The following is an 18,263-nucleotide window of genomic DNA, read 5'->3' as shown; positions in this document are numbered from 1 at the left end:
AATGCAAAGATTTCTGACATGAAGCCAAAAAATGATGCAGAACATAATAAATTAGACTTCATCAAATTAAAACTTTGGCTATTTTAAAGATAATTAAAAGAAAATTAAAAACAAATCATATATTGGAAGAAAATAGTTGTTAATGACATTTCTGATAAGGACAAAATATCTAAAGAATTCTAAATACTCCATAATTTTAACACCTCAAAAAATTTTAAAAATATACAACAATTCACCAAAGAAGATATGTGAATAGCAAATGAGCATATGAAAAGATTCTCAATGCCATTAACTATTAGGGAAATGCAAATTAAAACCACATATCTCTATGTGCTTGTAACAATGGCTAAAATAAAAAAAATATATACCAAATGTTGGGCAGAATTTGAAGCAACTGAATCTCTCAAGCACTACAGTGATGTGGAAGAGATATAGAATGTAAAATGGTACAATCACTTTATGAAACAGCTTATTTGTTTTTTAAAAAAATTAAACACGCATTTCCCATATGACCCAGGCTTTCCATTTTCAGGTACTTACCCAAGAAAAGCAAAAACATATGCCCACCCACACAAAGATTTGAATGTGAATGTTAACAACAATATCGTTCACAATAGACAAAATTTAGAAACAACACAAATGTCCATTAAGAGGTGAATGAGTAAACAAATTGCAGAATAGCCATTCAATGGTGTACTGCTCAGCAATAAAAAGGAATGAACTACTAACACACACAGTAACATAGATGAATCTCAAAATAATTATGGTGACTGAAAGAAGTCCAGCAAAAAAGAAAACACAGTGCAGAATTTCACTTGTATAGAACTCTAGAAAATGCAAATTAATCTATAGTGACAGAAAACAGATCAGTGGTTGGAGGTGGGCAATAGAATAGAGAGGAACAGGAAGGAAAAATGACAAGATGGTACCAGAAAACTTGTAGAGGTGTCATAGTCCATTTTGTACTGGCATGAAAGAATACCAGAGATTGGATAATTTATAATTAAGAAATTTCTTTGATTTAGTTCTGGAGGCCACAGGTGGTAAGAGGCTCTTTCTTCATCATCCTGTGGCAAAAGGTAGAAAGGCAAGAAAGTGTATGCACACAAAAGAGAAAAGGCATTTGGGGCTAGGGATGTGGCTCAAGCGGTAGCGCACTCACCTGGCATGCGTGCGGCCCGGGTTCCATCCTCAGTACCACATACAAACAAAGATGTTGTGTCCACGGAAAACTAAAGAATAAATATTAAAAATTCTCTCTCTCTCTCTCTCTCTCTCTCTCTCTCTCTCTCTCTCTCTCAAAAAAAAAAAAAAAAAAAAGGCAGGGCAAAGGACAAGAGGGGCCAAAATTACTTATATAAGACACTGGCACAATAATGACATTAATCCATTTATGAGGATAGGACCTCATAACCAAAACAGCATTAGGCCCCATGTCCCAACACTGTGGCATTGGAGATTAAGTTTCCAACATATGAACTTTGTGGAAACACACTGAAACCACAACAGGAGGTAATCATATGTTCATTATCTTTCATGGGTATTCATAAATGTCAAATTTATTAAATTTTATAGTTTAAAATATGTGTAATTTATTGTATGTCAATTATGCCTTGACAAAATTATTTTAAAATTTTTTAAAGATTATATGTAACTTTCTTCTTGTAATCATAAATTTTATAATTCCAGAATACATATAAGGTACCAGAAGATTTTTAATCAATTTAAACAATAAAATATTTATGCCATGGTTTTTAAAATAGAGAATAAGCCATACAAAGTATATTTGAAATATTTCTATTACTGTATAATTTTATTGCATAAAAATATGTTTCATCTTGTAACTCATATAAAAACTTTCAATGAGTTGTAAACAATTTGTTAAAAATTTAAAATGTAACATGCTCAGAGCAGGGAAGATGGTGTAGCAACAAAATATTTTTATAACTGGTGCCTGGAACTAGAATATGAGTGTCATTAGTTACTAAGTTCATCCAACAACACACTCATTTTATTTTTAGACAAATCTTTTGTGAATTATCAGTCATTAAAATCAAGTACAAAAATAAACATAAATTAGAATTAGATCTCCAAGTAGCTGTATCTTAAACCAAGATTTTGTTTAAATGAACATACTTAATGTCACCACTCTCATCAAAATGAGAGCAAAGGTTACTCTACCATTAATAAATATTAAAAGTAAGATTAAACAGTGTTCATCTTTCATCCTTTATGTCCAGCTTTGTACATGCTTGATAATATACTATTAGTATAATGTTAAATTTATAACTTACAAATAAATAAATATATATCAGGGGTTATCCAAATTTTGGATGATAAGAGTAAAAGATCAAAAAGTTGGAGAAATTTTTCCAAAAGGAGAGTTGAGGGAAACCATTCTTACAAACTGCCATATGTTTCTGTGATTCTGCTTACATATAGAGAAGATTTATTTTAATTAGGAAAGAATAAGTCATTCTGATGATTATAATCTATGTTTCCATAAGGCATACACAGTAGCTTCTATTAACTATCACCAAGGCAATGACAATATCCAAAGCAGATCCATCTAAAGCACTGTCACAATTAATATTACTTTAAGTGTGGGTCTTCAAACACAAGTGAAGCATAGCTCAAAGGCTAACAAAATCTAGTACCCAAGGTATGGGCATAGCTTTATAGTTTATAACCTAATGGTAAGAGCTGATTTTAGAATACAGAAAAATGAAACTATATCTGGAGTATGTGGTTGAGTCCCTAGAATTTTTTAAAAATCCTTATAGAGAGGCTGGGGTTGTGGCTCAGCAGTACAGTACTCACCTAGCACATGTGAAGCACTGGATTTATTCCTCAGCACCACTTATAAATAAATAAAATAAAGATGTTGTGTCCACCTACAATTAAAAAATGTTTTTAAAAACCCATATAGAAAAGAAAGCTTCCAGGGCCAGGCACAATGGTAATCCTGTAATCCCAGTGACTAAGAAGGCTGAGGTAGGAGGATCAAAAGTTCGAGGCCTGCCTTACCAATTTAGCGAGACCCTCACCAACTTAGCCATACCCTGTCTCAAAATAAAAAATAAAAATGGCTGGAGATGTAGCTCAGTAGTAAAGTGCCTCTGTATTAAATCCTCAGTCCAAAAAAAAAGGAAAAGAAGAAAGAAAGAAAGAAAAGGAAAAGAAGAAAGAAAGAAAAAGAAAAGAAGAAAGCTTCCAAGGACCCAGGACTTCCAGAAATCAGAAATCCCCTTGTCTGGATCTACCCACCTATACAAAAAGGTACTAGTTGATAGCATCTTACTGGTAATATCTGAATGGGCATGCAACACTGTTTATAGTCAATACAATATTGACATTGGGATACTGTATTGGTATTGTATGAACTGCTCCATTCAATTTTAAGGCAATATCTCTCCTAGAAGTTTATAAATATGCTTATGAAAACACATGTGTTTAGCTATGTATTCTAAGCTACTCAAACTCAAAATAGATTCAAATTGCAAAGATGCTAAGTCTAGCTTCTCAGAAGTTTCAATGTATTTTTAGATATAAACCCCCACCCAAGCTCCTCCTGGCTCCTGAATTAAATGATATAAATAGATCTCTCCCCAAAGATTCCTCTGTGATACCTCCTTCTGCTGTCCTGGTAGTTATAACTGAATGTCTGTGTGGCTTCTACGTCTTTCCCTGGCCTGAAGCTTTGTACTCTGCACTGTTTATAGAATGTGAACTAGTTGGGAGGCCACCATGTGCCAAGTGCTATGCTAGCTGGCAAAGGATAAAAGAATAAAGCATAGTCCATGGCCATAAAGAGCTCACGGTCTAGTGAAAAGAGATACTTAAACAGATAATCATATAAAAACATGGTAAGCAAAAAATATATATGCATGGGATATTGTGAGAATACCAAGATAGTGCACTTAATCCAGCAGGGGAAAGGGAATGAGAAAGGATATCCAGCAGACGCACATGAACTGTTTGTAAATTAATGTGTAGCAGTTGGTTAACCAGGAGAAAGAGGGCTTTCCAGGAAGACTGCATAGCATTTGCAAAAGCATGGAGGCAAAAAGCAACATGGTATGAGCAAGCAGTGCAGTAATGCTGGCTGGTAATTGTATGGGAGAATGTGGAAGGGGCAGGTGGAGACCACATCACAAGAGGCAGGGGAAGTTTGATATGCTATATTCAGAAACAATGCTAACTGGCTTTTGACAACAGGAACCATTGAAGTGTTTTATATAAGGCAAGGACCTGTTAGAGAACTCTGACACCAAGACAGAATGTGAATTAGAGGAGGATGTGGAATAAATCCAGGGGGAACATAATGAGATCTAAGAGTAGAGGGTAACGATAGTAGAGAGGGAAAGGGGCATATTACAAACACAACAATGATGTAAAATCTGCAGGACCTGTAAGTGTCCTATAACACAGAAAAGCCTCTTCTACTAGGACTAGGAGTTCTGACGTGCTACATCTCTAATTAAGAACAGTATAGTGTAGAATAGTGCTTAAAAGTACTGGGTCTGGAACCAGGCTGCCTGAGTTCAAATCCCTCCTTCACTACTCTTTTAGTTGTATGAACTCTGGGCAGATTGTTTAACCTCCATGAGTCTCAGTTTCCCCATTTATAATTTGGCAATAATAACTCCTGCCTAAGACTGTGAAGATTTAAGTATGTATCATGAGTAAAAAGCATGGAATAGTGGACTGGCCTAACATAAGCACCTAATATTAGTAGCTGTTTAGTTTTAATTATTATTAACTTTATGCTTTGGAAAATATATGAGCATATGGCTGTTTTGACATCTTTCTACGAAATTTGAGAAATCTAATCAGCATTTTTGCCCAGATGGAAAGTCACAGTACCTCTCTGCATGGGGGTAGACTGACAAGCATAAATATTAAGCAAATGTTAGTAATTAGATATGATCAGTTTAAAAGATATTTATTTATACACTGTTCCAGACAGGATTTAAAGTGTCTTACAAAGATACATAAAACATAACAAAATAGCATGAATTTAAAAATTTGGATCAAAAGGAAGAAAAACAGGAATTGAGACAAAGTGAAAAATCAGAATCAAGGCTCCAAAACCAAAAAGCAACCAAGCCTTCCAAGTGATTAACTGGGGTCTAGATCCCCATTGGCCCACCCATGGAGCACATTCATGGCTCACACAACAAGCCCTAGGGCTTGCCCCTACTCAGTCCCTTTTCAGAAGTATTATAGTAGCAAGTTGAATTTTTTTGTTTTTCCCTAACACTGAGACATTTACAACTAGCTCTCAATTTTGCAAGATTCTGATTTATGTTTTGCACTAAGATTTTGGCTACAAATGATCCCTTTCAAAATTTATTCCATAAAAGTAGGGTTTGCAGGTGCTAAAGCATTTTTCAGTTTTTGCTCCTATTGAGATATACACCAACTGATGAAGATGATGGTGATGACGATGATGACAGCAAACACTTCTATAATGCTTATTATGTACCAGGCACTTTCCTAAGCACTTTATATACATGCAGTTATTTAGTCCTGACAATCACACTATGAGATAGGTATTAGAATTGTAACATTTATCTTGTAAGAATTGTTATATCTATTTTATATCTATTACAGTTATTATATCTGTTTTATAAAAGGTATTATAATTATTATATCTATTTTATTTTATATTTGGGAAAGTGAGTCCAAAGTTGAGTAAATAACATGCCCAAGGTCAATGCCCCTTAAGTGACATAATAAGTAACAGTCTACTTTTTGGGCCCAGGCAACCTGGCTCCAGAGTCCTAGCTTTTAACCATTAATTATGCTAAAATGTCTCTTCAAATTCTGCAAATATTACTCTGTGTGGTAATATTTGGAAAATTAGATATTTTAAACTTGGGAACTTGGGGTGGCTTTTTAATCTTTTTTATAACTTTATTTTGTTTATTTACTTTTATGTGGTGCTAAGGATCACATGTGCAGCAAGGAAAGCACTCTGCCTCTGGGCCACAAGCCCAGCACTTGAGGTGTTTTTTGTTTGTTTGTTTGTTTGTTTGTTTTTTAAGAGAGAGTGAGAGAGGAGGGAGAGAGAGAGAGAAATTTTTTTTTTAATATTTATTTTTTAGTTCTCGGCGGACACAACATCTTTGTTTGTACGTGGTGCTGAGGATCGAACCCGGGCCGCACGCATGCCAGGCAGCGCGCCACCACTTGAGCCACATCCCCAGCCCACTTGAGGTGTTTTTTAAGCTCTCAGTTACTAAAAGATCAATGATTGAAAGGTCCTCAGTCTGGCTTATTTTCCCAGTCCTGTGAACTGTCCTCTACACGCTGAAGAGGAGCCTCTGTCCTCTTCTAGACATCTCTTCTGAAGGATGGCAAGAGCATAGTGGTTAGGGGCAGCAAAAGTAATTAAAATATCTCTTTTGTAAGCTCTTAGAATCACACATGGGAACTAATTCCTCTAGATGGAATCCACATGTTTACCTTTCAATACCATCAAATTATATTCATAAGTGGTTTGAGGAAATTCCCAATTCAAATAATAAATAAGTCCTAAAGGGAAGCTGGACATTTTAATCTACATATTTTTTCAACAAAGTAGTTGTTTTGGATATGTGGAAATGTGATCTTATTTTCATGATTTCACATTTTACCCCAGCTCCTCAGCAACTCAAGGCATCTTAAACCCACCATCAATCCTAAGGAGCAAACCTCCATAAATGTGATCCATAAAAGTTTAAAATATCATAAACTGAGGCCATTTGTCCATACACCCCACCTGGCTACAGGGGAAATTTCAGGATAGGGATATAGCTCAGTGATACAGTGTTTGCCTGGCATACATGAGACCCTGAATTCAATCTCCAGCACTACGAAGAAGAAGAAAGAAGAAGAAGAAAGAAGAAAGAAGAAAGAAGAAGAAGAAGAAAGAAAGAAAAGAAAAGAAAAGAAAAGAAAAGAAAAAGAAAAAGAAAAATCACATTTAGCTTTCTGAAAACTTTTGAAACCTATACTGGAAGCTTCCAGTCAGGCTCCATAAGATCCCAATAATAATGTTGATGGATAAAGAATAGCCAATTCACCCTCTTCTCTGCCACAGTCCTTTCCTTAAGAGTTCAGGAGTTTTAAAAGACCCAGAAATTCCCAACTAAAAGAAGAGGGATATAGTTCAGCTTAGTGGCATAGCACTTGCTTATCATGTGCAAGACCCTAGATTCAATCTCTCACTCTACAAAAAAAAAAAAAAAGGATATTGTAAAATCAGATCATTTATATGCACAAAACATTTTTGAAAAGTTTGATAAGAGTCAACACATTATTGTTTTTTAATCAGCCCCATTACTGCATAGAACCCCACTATCTTTCCTTATTCAATAAGCTTTGATAAAGCACATCCCCACAAAGAAGACCCTCTTATCCTGCCAGGATCACAGATGGTGGAGATACCTAAACTGAACTCTAGTTAGCATCTGAATGTTTCTTGTAAGCCACAGTCACCTAAAAATCACCCACACTCAGTCCCCTTAAATGAGAAATCATGATGGTTAGTGACTAATCCAGCCCATGTTCACACATAAGTGTGATTTCATGCATTTGGTTTCTTTTTAATTTTAGGGATGCTGTGATCTAGCTATGGTCACAGAAACTTTCAACACAATCAAATATCCTGTAGCCAAACTTAAATAGAACTGCATACACATCAGATAATTTTAAAGTGTTAAGGCCTCTAAGACATTAAATAAATGCTAATTTATTTCAAGTAAAATATCAAGAAATATATACATGAGCATATATATATATATATATATATATATATATATATATATATATACACACACACACACACACACACACACACAAATGGCTAGGTATAAATTTGAAAATAATATAAAATAAATGTAAGGTATTAACTTACTGTAAGCCCTCTTTCCCTCCTAAAGTGTTCAACCATAATTACTTTACACATGGCATCAAATCCCGTTTGCAAGATTAGAACAGATATTCTCAACATCTGTTCTACAGCTAGAAGCAATGTTCTAATATTTAAAAAATAAAGTATAAAAATTAAAACCACTTAAACTGTTCAAATTAGATTTGTATATATTTGTTTATCTTTAATACTGACATAGTACATAAAAGTTCCTTAAAAATTCTAAGGAAGAAGAGGTATAAATTCTCATAATTCATTTAGTATACTTTAAAATAAAACAAGGCACCCAAAAATGTTTAGATATACTTTCCTAGTCCCAAGTATGTAATATTTGACCCTGGTATTATTATTAATTCTAAATAGAACTACATGCAGGAATCAGCATATCAACGAAGATACCCTTTTATTGTATAAAAATAAAGAATCTCTTGCTAGGCACAGTGGCACATGCCTATAGTCCCAGCAGCTCTGGAGTCTGAGACAGGAGGATCGCAAGTTCAAAGCCAGCCTTGGCAAAAGTGAGGCAACTCAGTGAGACCCTGTCTCTAAATAAATACAAAAACAGGCTGTGGATGTGGGTCAGTGGTCTAGTGTCCCTGAATTCAATCCACAGTACCAAAATAAAATAAAATAAAGACTCTCTACAATTATTACATGTGAATTAAACATTTAAAAAGTAAATAATCTCCCCCACTAGACTGTAAGCTATATGAGAGAAGGGACTTGGTGGTTTGGGGGTCTGTGGGGGTGCAAGATTTCATTTTGTTCATTTCTTCAATGCCTAGGGTGCTAACTGGCCTGAAAATGCACACAATAAATATTTGTTGAGTAAATATTTGTTGAATAGCATCAAGAATACCATGTAACATTCAACCACACCCAAGAGCTTATCATTTAGGACTCCACCACCTTTGATATCATTAATTCAATACTTCTCTCTGACTATAACCCCCTAATCTTCTAGTCTGTTCACTTAGTGACTCCCCCAAGCCTCTTCAATCCTCATGGGGGCAGTCTTCCATAGATCCTTCTACTTTCATCTTGTCAATTTCTTCGTGTCTTTCCTTCCTTTTCTAGAAGGTTTGGATTCTATTATTTCAACTGCACTCTCATCCATATCCTGAATAACTCATAACTGCATTACAAATCTGAGGTACTTTATGCCTACACAGGGACTCCTGAAGAGCAAAATTCATCTGGTAGATTATTATCCATATGAATTATTGGTTACCAAGTTTACCTCAACACTCCCTGGCACTGCAACTATGCTTCCCTGGTCCTTCCTCTCCTGTTCCCCATGATAACTAATCTAAACCGTCCTCAGGTACTTCAAATATCCAACCCAAACTCTGTCCCATCTCAACTCCTGCTCTAAGAGATTGGTCTTACTTTTTACATCATAGAGAAATATAAATGCCATCAGACAAGTGCTTCCTGCCAAATATATAAATCTATTTTCACCTAGACCTATTCAGGATAATCCTCCATTCTGGATCCTCTCCCATCTGGCATAAGTACTTTGCCCAATAAGGACTTTCCTTTATCATTTATCCCTTCCTTCCCACCAGCCTTTAAAGATACTAAAGTTCCTCCTAAATTATTAAAAATAAACTTCCCATATCTAAACCCTTCCCCCACTACTACCCTTTCTCAGCTCTTCAAAAACAATATCCATAAAGAATTATCCATATACACTCCTTCCACCTCCTCATCTCTCCAATTACTTCTTAACCCACCACAATCTAGTTTTCCACCTCACATTCCCCCAAAAGTGTTCTAACTAGGGTCACCAAGAGTTTCCTAATTCAATGGAAAATTCTTAGTCTTTATCTTCCTAGACCTTTCCTAGTCTTCAGCACCACTCACACTTTTTTGATAGAGCCATACTCTTTTGTAAGCCTTATTCTACTGATATTCAACATAATATAGTCAACATATACTATAAATAAATAAATAAATAAATAAATATATATATATATATATATATATATATATATATATATACACAAACACACACACATATATATATACTCAATGTCTGAAACAGCAAAAAATTAAAGAATATAAATATCAATATATAGAAAATTAATTAATTATGGTTCATATACACAATTGAATATTATACAGTTGAGAAAAAAGGAGATAGTTCTATATATCTGACACTGAACACTTGCTATTGCATATTAAGCAAAAAATACCTTACAAAACATATATACTATGATTCTACTTGTATTTCTTTTTTTACCTGTAAGTGTAGAGAGACTGGTTGGATGAATGGATGGAAATAGTCTATCTAGGCATGGAAAAATGTCTGGAAATAGACACAAATTTAACATTATTGCCTCTGAGAAATGAGATTAGCAGAGGAGAACAGTTGATTATGTTAGCTTTTACCTGGTCAACCAATAAAAAAAAATACTCAGATCTGTCAACACACCAAACTAGGTAAGAAAAAAGTTCAAAGGAGATAAAAAATGAATGGCCACAAAGACTGGAGGGAAAGACTTTGGGGTTTCCAGAGATGAGAGAAGAGGAAAAAGAAGGGTAATTCATGGTTTCAAACAAGAAAGAAATCTACCAAAATCAAGGAGAGGTAAATATCCAATAGAGAGCACAAAGAGATAATTCTTAAATGATGAAAATCAAGTGGCCAACAGATGTCAAAAAGAAAACATTTTACACTCACAGGCAATAAAGTTTTTTTTGTTTGCTTATCAATTCAGCAAAAAAATTCTCCATAATGTCATTTATTGCTAGTTTCTCTCCCACCCCTGATCCAGAATCACATTCAGTTGTCAAAACTCTTTGGTCTCTGCCTTAGTTTGTTCAGGCTGCTATAAGGAAGTGTCACAAACTGAGTAGCCTAGTAATAACAGAAATAAAAATCAGCTATCTGTATATGCAGGTTCCATGTCTACAGATTCAACATCTCCAGATATTCAGAAAAACTCCATCTGCCGAATGGTACAGACCTTTGTCTTGCCATAATTTCTTAAACAGTACAGCAATATAGTATAACAATTGAGTACAGTTCATTTACATTGCATCAAGTATTATAAATAATCAAGGGATTATTTAAAGTCCATGGGAGGATGCATATAGGGTCTATGCAAATCAACTCAGCAAAATTTTATAAAGACAATGTTAAGTTTTTAAAAAGGAAGGTTTAAGAGGGACTCTCATACTTTGCTGGCAAATATAAATTAATAAAACATATTAGAAAGCAACATTACATTTTTATTTCTAAAAAAACTGAACTTCACAGAACTTACAACAATTGCAATTAATAATATTAGTAGGGGGACCGGGGATTGAACTCAGGGGCACTCAACTACTGAGCCACATACCCAGCCCTATTTTGTATTTTATTTAGAGAAAAGGGTCTCACTGAGTTGCTTAGTTCCTCGCTTTTGCTGAGGATGGCTTTGGACTCACAATCCTCCTGCCTCAGCCTTCAGAGCTGCTGGGATTACAGGTATGTGTCACTGCGCCCAGCCTGCAAATAATAATTAATTACATTTAACATATGCCTACTCTGCTGAAATAAGCTCCAAAAAAAGCCATTGTCTACCTTCATCTCTACAACATCTCAAGTACATGAATGGATGGATGGATGGATGGATGGACGGACGGACAGACAGACCTACTGTAGGATCCTGACATACAGTAGGCAATCAGTGGGCAGATTGTACATTCTCCGTAAATCAATCCATACTTTCTGATAAGCTGCTAGCAACAGTTAAAGACACTGATACTAAAGCTATTCTAATGCCTGAACTGGTAGAGCTACAAACAAGGAAACAGTGTAGACACCATGGAAATGTCATATCTCTTTCAAATTATTCCTGTTCAAGGTCTAGTCACCCAGATATGAAAGTCACAGTGGCCCATCATTTCAAGTCTACTTTTGCTAGCACCATCCAATCTCCTGCCTTCTCATATTTCAGTCATAGTCTCCCAGACAACTTTGTTTCTAGACCTGGGGAAATGAGTGCCACTAAAGAGAATGGGATAGACAAGTTCTGTGATTGGAGGTAGAGACAAATTCAAATTATCCAAGCCTCTTTTTGTTTATTTTTCTAGCTTTATGGGAGTATAATTGATAAAAATGCTTGTATTTGTGGTATACAACATGATACTTTAATCTATATATGCATAATTTTGATAATGTACCCCTACAGAGTTCTTTTCATCCCACTCAAATGCCATTTCAGACCTTTGTAAACAGGGGGTGTCACCTTCAAAATTCTACCTTTACACAGTTCCTTCTCCACAGCTTCATCAGTCCTGCACTCTTTCCCTCCCATTTCAATGAAAGAACTACCTCCCTTTCTCTGAGGCCAGTCTTTTCATCTTTTTTCCCTTTTCATTCTGCAATGCACACACCCCACTGGCCCTCAACTTGCTCAAGGACCTTGCATCATCAAGCTCTATGCTATCTATACATAAATTGTCTCATCTCTCTCCTGTAGTTAAAGCAAAGCAAAATTAAAAGACTTTTCTGGTTCCTCATGCTCTACTGACTCCTTCCCATCACATCAGACTGGCAAAAATTCAAAAGACTGTCACAGACTAGGGACATAACTCAGTAGTATAGAGCTTGCCTAGTTTGCATGGGAGGATGTCACTTTGGCTTTGCCTATTCAAAATATTAAATGTATAAATATTTTATTTATTTATTTTTAATTGATGTGATAATTGTCTATATTTATGAGAAACAATTTGATATTTAGGTCTATGCATTCTTAGAAAGATTCAGTTTAGCTAATTAACATATCTATCATCTCACCCATTTATTTTTTCTTGTGGTAAGAATGTCAAAAATCTATTCTTGGGCTGGGAATACAGGTCAGTGATAAAGTGCTTGCCTAGCACATGCAAGGTCCTGGGTTCCAACCCCACAACCACGAAAAAAAAAAATATATATATATATATATATATATATATATATATATATATATATATATATATATATATATAAATTATTACTGTTATTTGGTACTACATTATTATTAAACATGGTCACCATGTAGTGCAATAGATCACTAAAATATACTCCTTCAGTCTAATTGAAAACTCTGTACTCTTTGATTAACATCTCCCTGACCCCAAAATTCTCCTTCTAGAAAGCCAACCCTCAGAAATACTTGTGTGTGTATATCCTTAAGTATTATGCAAGGATATTCATTGCAGCCTTGTGGTTTGGACTAGGGTCATAGGCAGAGGAGGTGGAGGCATGTGGCAGAATACATGATACAGTCTGAAGATCAGATTGGCAGGACTTCCTCATGAATTAAATGTGGCGGTAGTGTAAGAAAAAGAAAGGAATGAAGGGTGACCCCATGTTCTTGGGTTAAGCAATTAAATGGATGATGGTGCCATTTTACTGAGATAAGGGAAGCTAAAGGAAGGGGTTGAGAATGTGAATGCAATGAGGAGTTGTTTCAGCTATGTTATATTTGAGATATTATTAAACAGACAAGAAGAGATGTCAAATAGTTCAGTGAAGATATGAAACTAATGCTTATAAGAAAGGTCCAGGTCAGAGATATAAATTTGGGAGTGATATGTACCTTGATAGATTCTATTTAAAGCTTGGAGGCTAAATGAGAGCCTCTAGGATCAAGAAAACTCCACTGACTTGAGTTCTGGGTAACTCCAAATGTTTGAAGTTTATGGAGAAATTGAGTAGTTTCTTGTACAAACTTGAGTTTGTACAAGTTCAAAAGTTCAAAAGAGATTGAGTAGTTTCTTGTACAAACTTGAGTTTCAAAAAAATTAGCATATATTAAATGGTAAAATATTTACCACATTTTCCAGGGCTCAATTCCTTCCAAGTCTGTTTTTTAAATTTTTTTATAGTTGTAGATGGACATAATGCCTTTATTTTATTTGTTCATTGTTATGTGGTACTGAGGATCAAACCCAGTGCCTCACACATGCTAGGCAAGTGCTCTACCACTGAGCTACAGCCCCAGCCCCCCAGTCTGTTTTTTGTTTTGTTTGTTTGTTTGGTACTGGAGATTGAACTCAGAGGAACTGAACCACTGAGCCACATCCCCAGCCCTATTTTGTATTTTATTTAGAGTCAGGGTTTCACTGAGTTGCTTAGAGTAATGGCTGGCTTTGAACTCACAATCCTCCTGCCTCAGCTTCCAAAGCCACTGGGATTACAGGCATGCGCCACTGCACCAGGCACCAAGCCTGTTTTGAAGGGATTCTGGCCTTTTCCTGAACCTTTCAAAACACATTTAAACAAAATAGCACTTTTTTGTTTTCTGTCACACAATGGTTTTCCCATTTGCATAGTCCTCCTAGTATAGAACCTAGTATAGAATTAGTCAAGTACTACACAAGTCACACTCAGCTATTGCTTTACCATAAAGTTTATAATTCAGTAACTATCTCACACCTCAAAGGCTAAGGGTGACTTGAGGCCAGAAGTCTAATTTGTGGCATCTATTATTCTTTTGAGCTGTTCACTTCCCTGTTGCATAGTAACTTTCTTCAACCTCTTCCTGACCTTGCCAAGTGCCCAAAAGGCCTCAGGACATCTGACAATCCACACCCCCTCCTCCCAATGTGCAACCCTCATTCCTACCACCAAGAAGCACAACACCTTTGCATTTTTACTTTTACACTTTAGAAGTTTCCATCCAGAGACCTATGATTTAGAAAAAGAGAGAGGAAGTACTTCCAACTAGGTCAAAGTTGTCATCAGGAATGTAATCTCAAAGCAAAACTCGGTAGAAGGAAAGCTGTAAGAGAACTGGGCCTGGGGCAACCTTACAGCTGTAGGGTGACAAACTGGGCAGGTTTAGTTTCAGGCCCAGGAGCATACAAAGGAGTACCAGTTCCTAGAATGTGAATGTCATTCATTAATTCATTTCACAAACATCTGTATGCACCAATGATATCCCAGGCACTGTTTTGAGTCCTGTGGTCTACCAGTGAATACAACAGACAGCAGTCACTGTCCAATTGAACTTTATATTATGGAGGGGGAAGAAACAAATAATAAGCAATAACAAGGTAGCGAAGGAATATAAAGAATGTTCAGGAATGGGTTGCAAGTTTAAATACGATAGTCATGGAATGCCTTGCTATGAAGGTAACATTTCAATACAAATTCCCAACTATGGGGATTCAAGTGCCTCAAGATGGTGTTTCAATCCCATCATCACCACACGTCAACCCCCTTGGAAGCAAAGTATCCCCAGTTCCTAGCACAGTTAATCTCTTGTGCTTAAGACAAAGGGAGTTCCAACATCCAGACCTTGCCCTTAGAAAGGTTACAACCTTCCAGGTGCAAAAACAACCAAGAGTGGTGTTAAGGGCTTTACTGAGGAGTAAATAAATTGCTTTAAAAAGGATAACTAGTAATTCTGCTTGCAGGAAGGGAGTGTATGTTCAGTAAGGTTGTCACAAAGGAAGTGATTTTAGAGCTAAATCTTGAGAGATGAACAAGAATTAATGGCAAGGATAGGGGTATGGGTGACAAATCAGCTTTTCAGGAAGAAAAACAAAAGAGAACAGTTTGCTGAAATTTCCAGAGCTGGAGTTGGGGAGGACATCTTCCCTCCCACTATTATGGCCTAAGATACTCTATTCATCCCATAATAAAACAAGTATACCAACACCCTCATGCTCTAAGACATGGATGTGGGGAAATTCTTATCACTTGACACCCCATTATTTCTCCCCTAGCCATCAGGAGATGATGAAGCTGAGTCAGGTGTACATCCCTAGAATCCAGGGTCATGTTCTCCTAACTTCAGAACAGTTAACACTGAGTTAAAAACCCAAATTTCATTCATCTAGGTACACTCAAAAGTATGTTTTTATAGTGACAATATGGCAAGCAGCCTTACACTGGAAATGAAGAGGGTAAGACATTAGTGCTGTAAGTAGTCCAAAGCCCCCACAGTGCACCTATGATGAAACTAAAGGCCAAAACATATGCTTGAACTTAAAAGAGAAGTTTTTAATTACTTAGTCCTCACCCCTGAGCTATTAGTGTTCCTAACATCCAAGACAGTAGTGATAATGTGACGATAGGAACATAAGCTGTGCCCCCATCAGAGAGTGATTTAGCGCAAGGCACTTAACCTCCAAATCTCCATCATCCTGGTTATAACTGTAAAGTACTGCATTGAGTTATCTTGAGAATTGTATGAGATAATTATGTAAAGAACTTATTATCTGGGGCTGGGGATGTGGCTCAAGTGGTAGCGCGCTCGCCTGGCATGCGTGCGGCCCGGGTTCGATTCTCAGCACCACGTACAAAGATGTTGTGTCCGCCGATAACTAAAAAACAAATATTAAAAAAATTCTCTCTCTCTCTCTCTCTCTCTCTCTCTCTCTCTCTCTCTCTCATCTCTCACTCTCTCTTTAAAAAAAAAAAGAACTTATTATCATGCCTAGCAATAAATAATTCTAACAACCATTATCAGGAGCAGACTTTACGGGGAAATGCTCAGAGTACCAACCAGAATGCTATATACACTCACTGATAAATTACCCTAGAACAGGCCTCCAAGCTCCATGTCACTGCTTTAACTTAGAGTAAAACATCTGAAATTGTGTTACCAGAAATATTCATCCCCTACCCAGAGACCCTCATAAGTCATCAGTGGGCTTTTTCTACTAGCATTTTTTGAAGGGGCTTACACACACACACACACACACACACACACACACACACGGGGGAGAGAGAGAAATTTTATTAGGGCCACAACTCTGCAATAGACATAGTTATTGGGGGTAAACAGTTTAGAAATAGTTTAGGTCACTATTCCCTACAAGTAATGGATTTATGAGTGGTGGGGGTGGGGAACTGAAAGAGCAGAAAATAAGCCAGTTAAAAATAGGAGGTCCAGGAAGTACTGAAGACTAATTTCTGCCACAAATGTACAGGATCTAGGGTCACCCGGCCAGAAGCAATATCTGGAATGCTAGATCCTATAGTCCTGAAGAAGCAGAATACTAGGGGAAGAAATGGTTAGTGAGTAACTGATTATTTTTTTAAAGCCACCAGAATTCTAATCGATTTATTTCACCATCAAAACCCCGTCTTATCCAACATTAAGGGCAGGAGAAATACCTTCTGCCCTTTACAAACCATCACAGAAGACAGAAGTGTCCTATGTCCCTAGTGTGGGCTCTGGAGGTGCTCCCCCAGGAGCAAATCACCACAGCCTGCTTGACAGGCAGCAAGATAAAGCAGTTCAGCCCCAGAGCACAGATCTGGGACCCCATTCCCAAGCGCAGAGAACTCACTGAGGCAGAACCAACCGGCCTCCCGCTTTTACCTGTGGATGACCAGCTGAGGACAGGGAAGCCAACGCCTCGAGGTCTGAGCACAGACAGGGCAGGGCAGAGACCCCTTGCGACTGGGGAGCGCTGCGAGAGAAACCAGCGTCTGGAGTACAGTTCCCGCTAGGAGCCTGGCCCCACCCCCGCCCACCCGGTCAACTCTCTGGAGGGGCTCGGCTGGCGGGAAAAGTCTAAGCACACCGCGCCAGGGATGACAGGGATGAGGCAGCACCTAGAGAGATATGGTCCGTGTTGACTACGTGTGGACTGAAGAAGTCCAAGAGAAAGAAAAGTGGCAGGAGGGACCGCCCCAAGCAGACGGGACTCAAAGCATTGGGGGTGCGGTCCAAAGAGACCCACAGGACGGAGGGTGCAGTCGGTCAGCTAAGGAGAAGGAAAAACAGAAGGGGGCTAGAGAAGGACTTAAGTCTCTGATATGGGGGTGGGGGCGTTTTAGCAGCGAAAAGGGGCTGGGGGTCCAGAAAGAGTCCTGGACAGAGGGCGAGGGGGCGGCCACTGGCTGCGGACTTACCTGTCACCTGCAACAAGTGCCGCGAGAGGGCTAGTTGTCCCAGTGTCGGATTCAAGGGAGGGTCTCTGGCTCTGGGAAGACCGCAACCCTGCGCCGGGCAGCTGGCCCAACTCACCCTCCCAGGAGGCGGAAAAAGCTGCAACTTTCCCTGGAGCGGGGAGGAGCTGGTCTCTTAAAGGGGCCGCACAGTGCTCCAGGCTCCTTAGGAGGGGGCCCACGCAGCCTGAAGGTGAGCCAAAGCCTTAAGACACTGGAGGAATGTCTTCCAGGGGTAGGAAAAGGAGCTCAGGGACTGGATCTCAAGCTAGACATGCTTCCTCCCCCGTTTACTTCCATCTGTGGTCACTCTTAGATGGTAATATCACGTACCTCTCTTCTCTTCAGCTGAGCCCAAAGTTGTCAAATTGTCCTGTACTTCTAAGAAAATAAAAGATTTTCAACTATATAATTTGGGAAAATAAAATATGTGGCATCTGATTCTTTGACTTTCAGCTTTTT

General features: G+C 37.6%; 1 protein-coding gene across 2 annotated transcripts in view; it reads right to left on the bottom strand.

Annotated features, from left to right (window-relative positions):
* The window catches only part of Sytl4 (synaptotagmin like 4), a 59,089-nt gene extending 41,219 nt beyond the window's left edge, over positions 1-17,870 (bottom strand). The window contains exon 1 of one of the 2 annotated variants that reach the window (XM_077107296.1): positions 17,766-17,870. The gene's annotated coding sequence lies outside the window, so the exon portion shown is untranslated. Of the gene's footprint in view, positions 1-17,229; positions 17,272-17,765 lie in introns of those variants that run through there. The other variant, XM_077107297.1, reaches the window with a different exon arrangement.
* Between the last annotated feature and the right edge of the window lie 393 nt (positions 17,871-18,263).

This window comes from Callospermophilus lateralis, chromosome X, assembly GCF_048772815.1.
Source record: "Callospermophilus lateralis isolate mCalLat2 chromosome X, mCalLat2.hap1, whole genome shotgun sequence".
NCBI classification, from domain to species: domain Eukaryota; kingdom Metazoa; phylum Chordata; class Mammalia; order Rodentia; family Sciuridae; genus Callospermophilus; species Callospermophilus lateralis.
The sequence above is the reverse complement of the archived record's forward strand: the minus strand, read 5'-3'. Positions and strand labels throughout refer to the sequence as shown.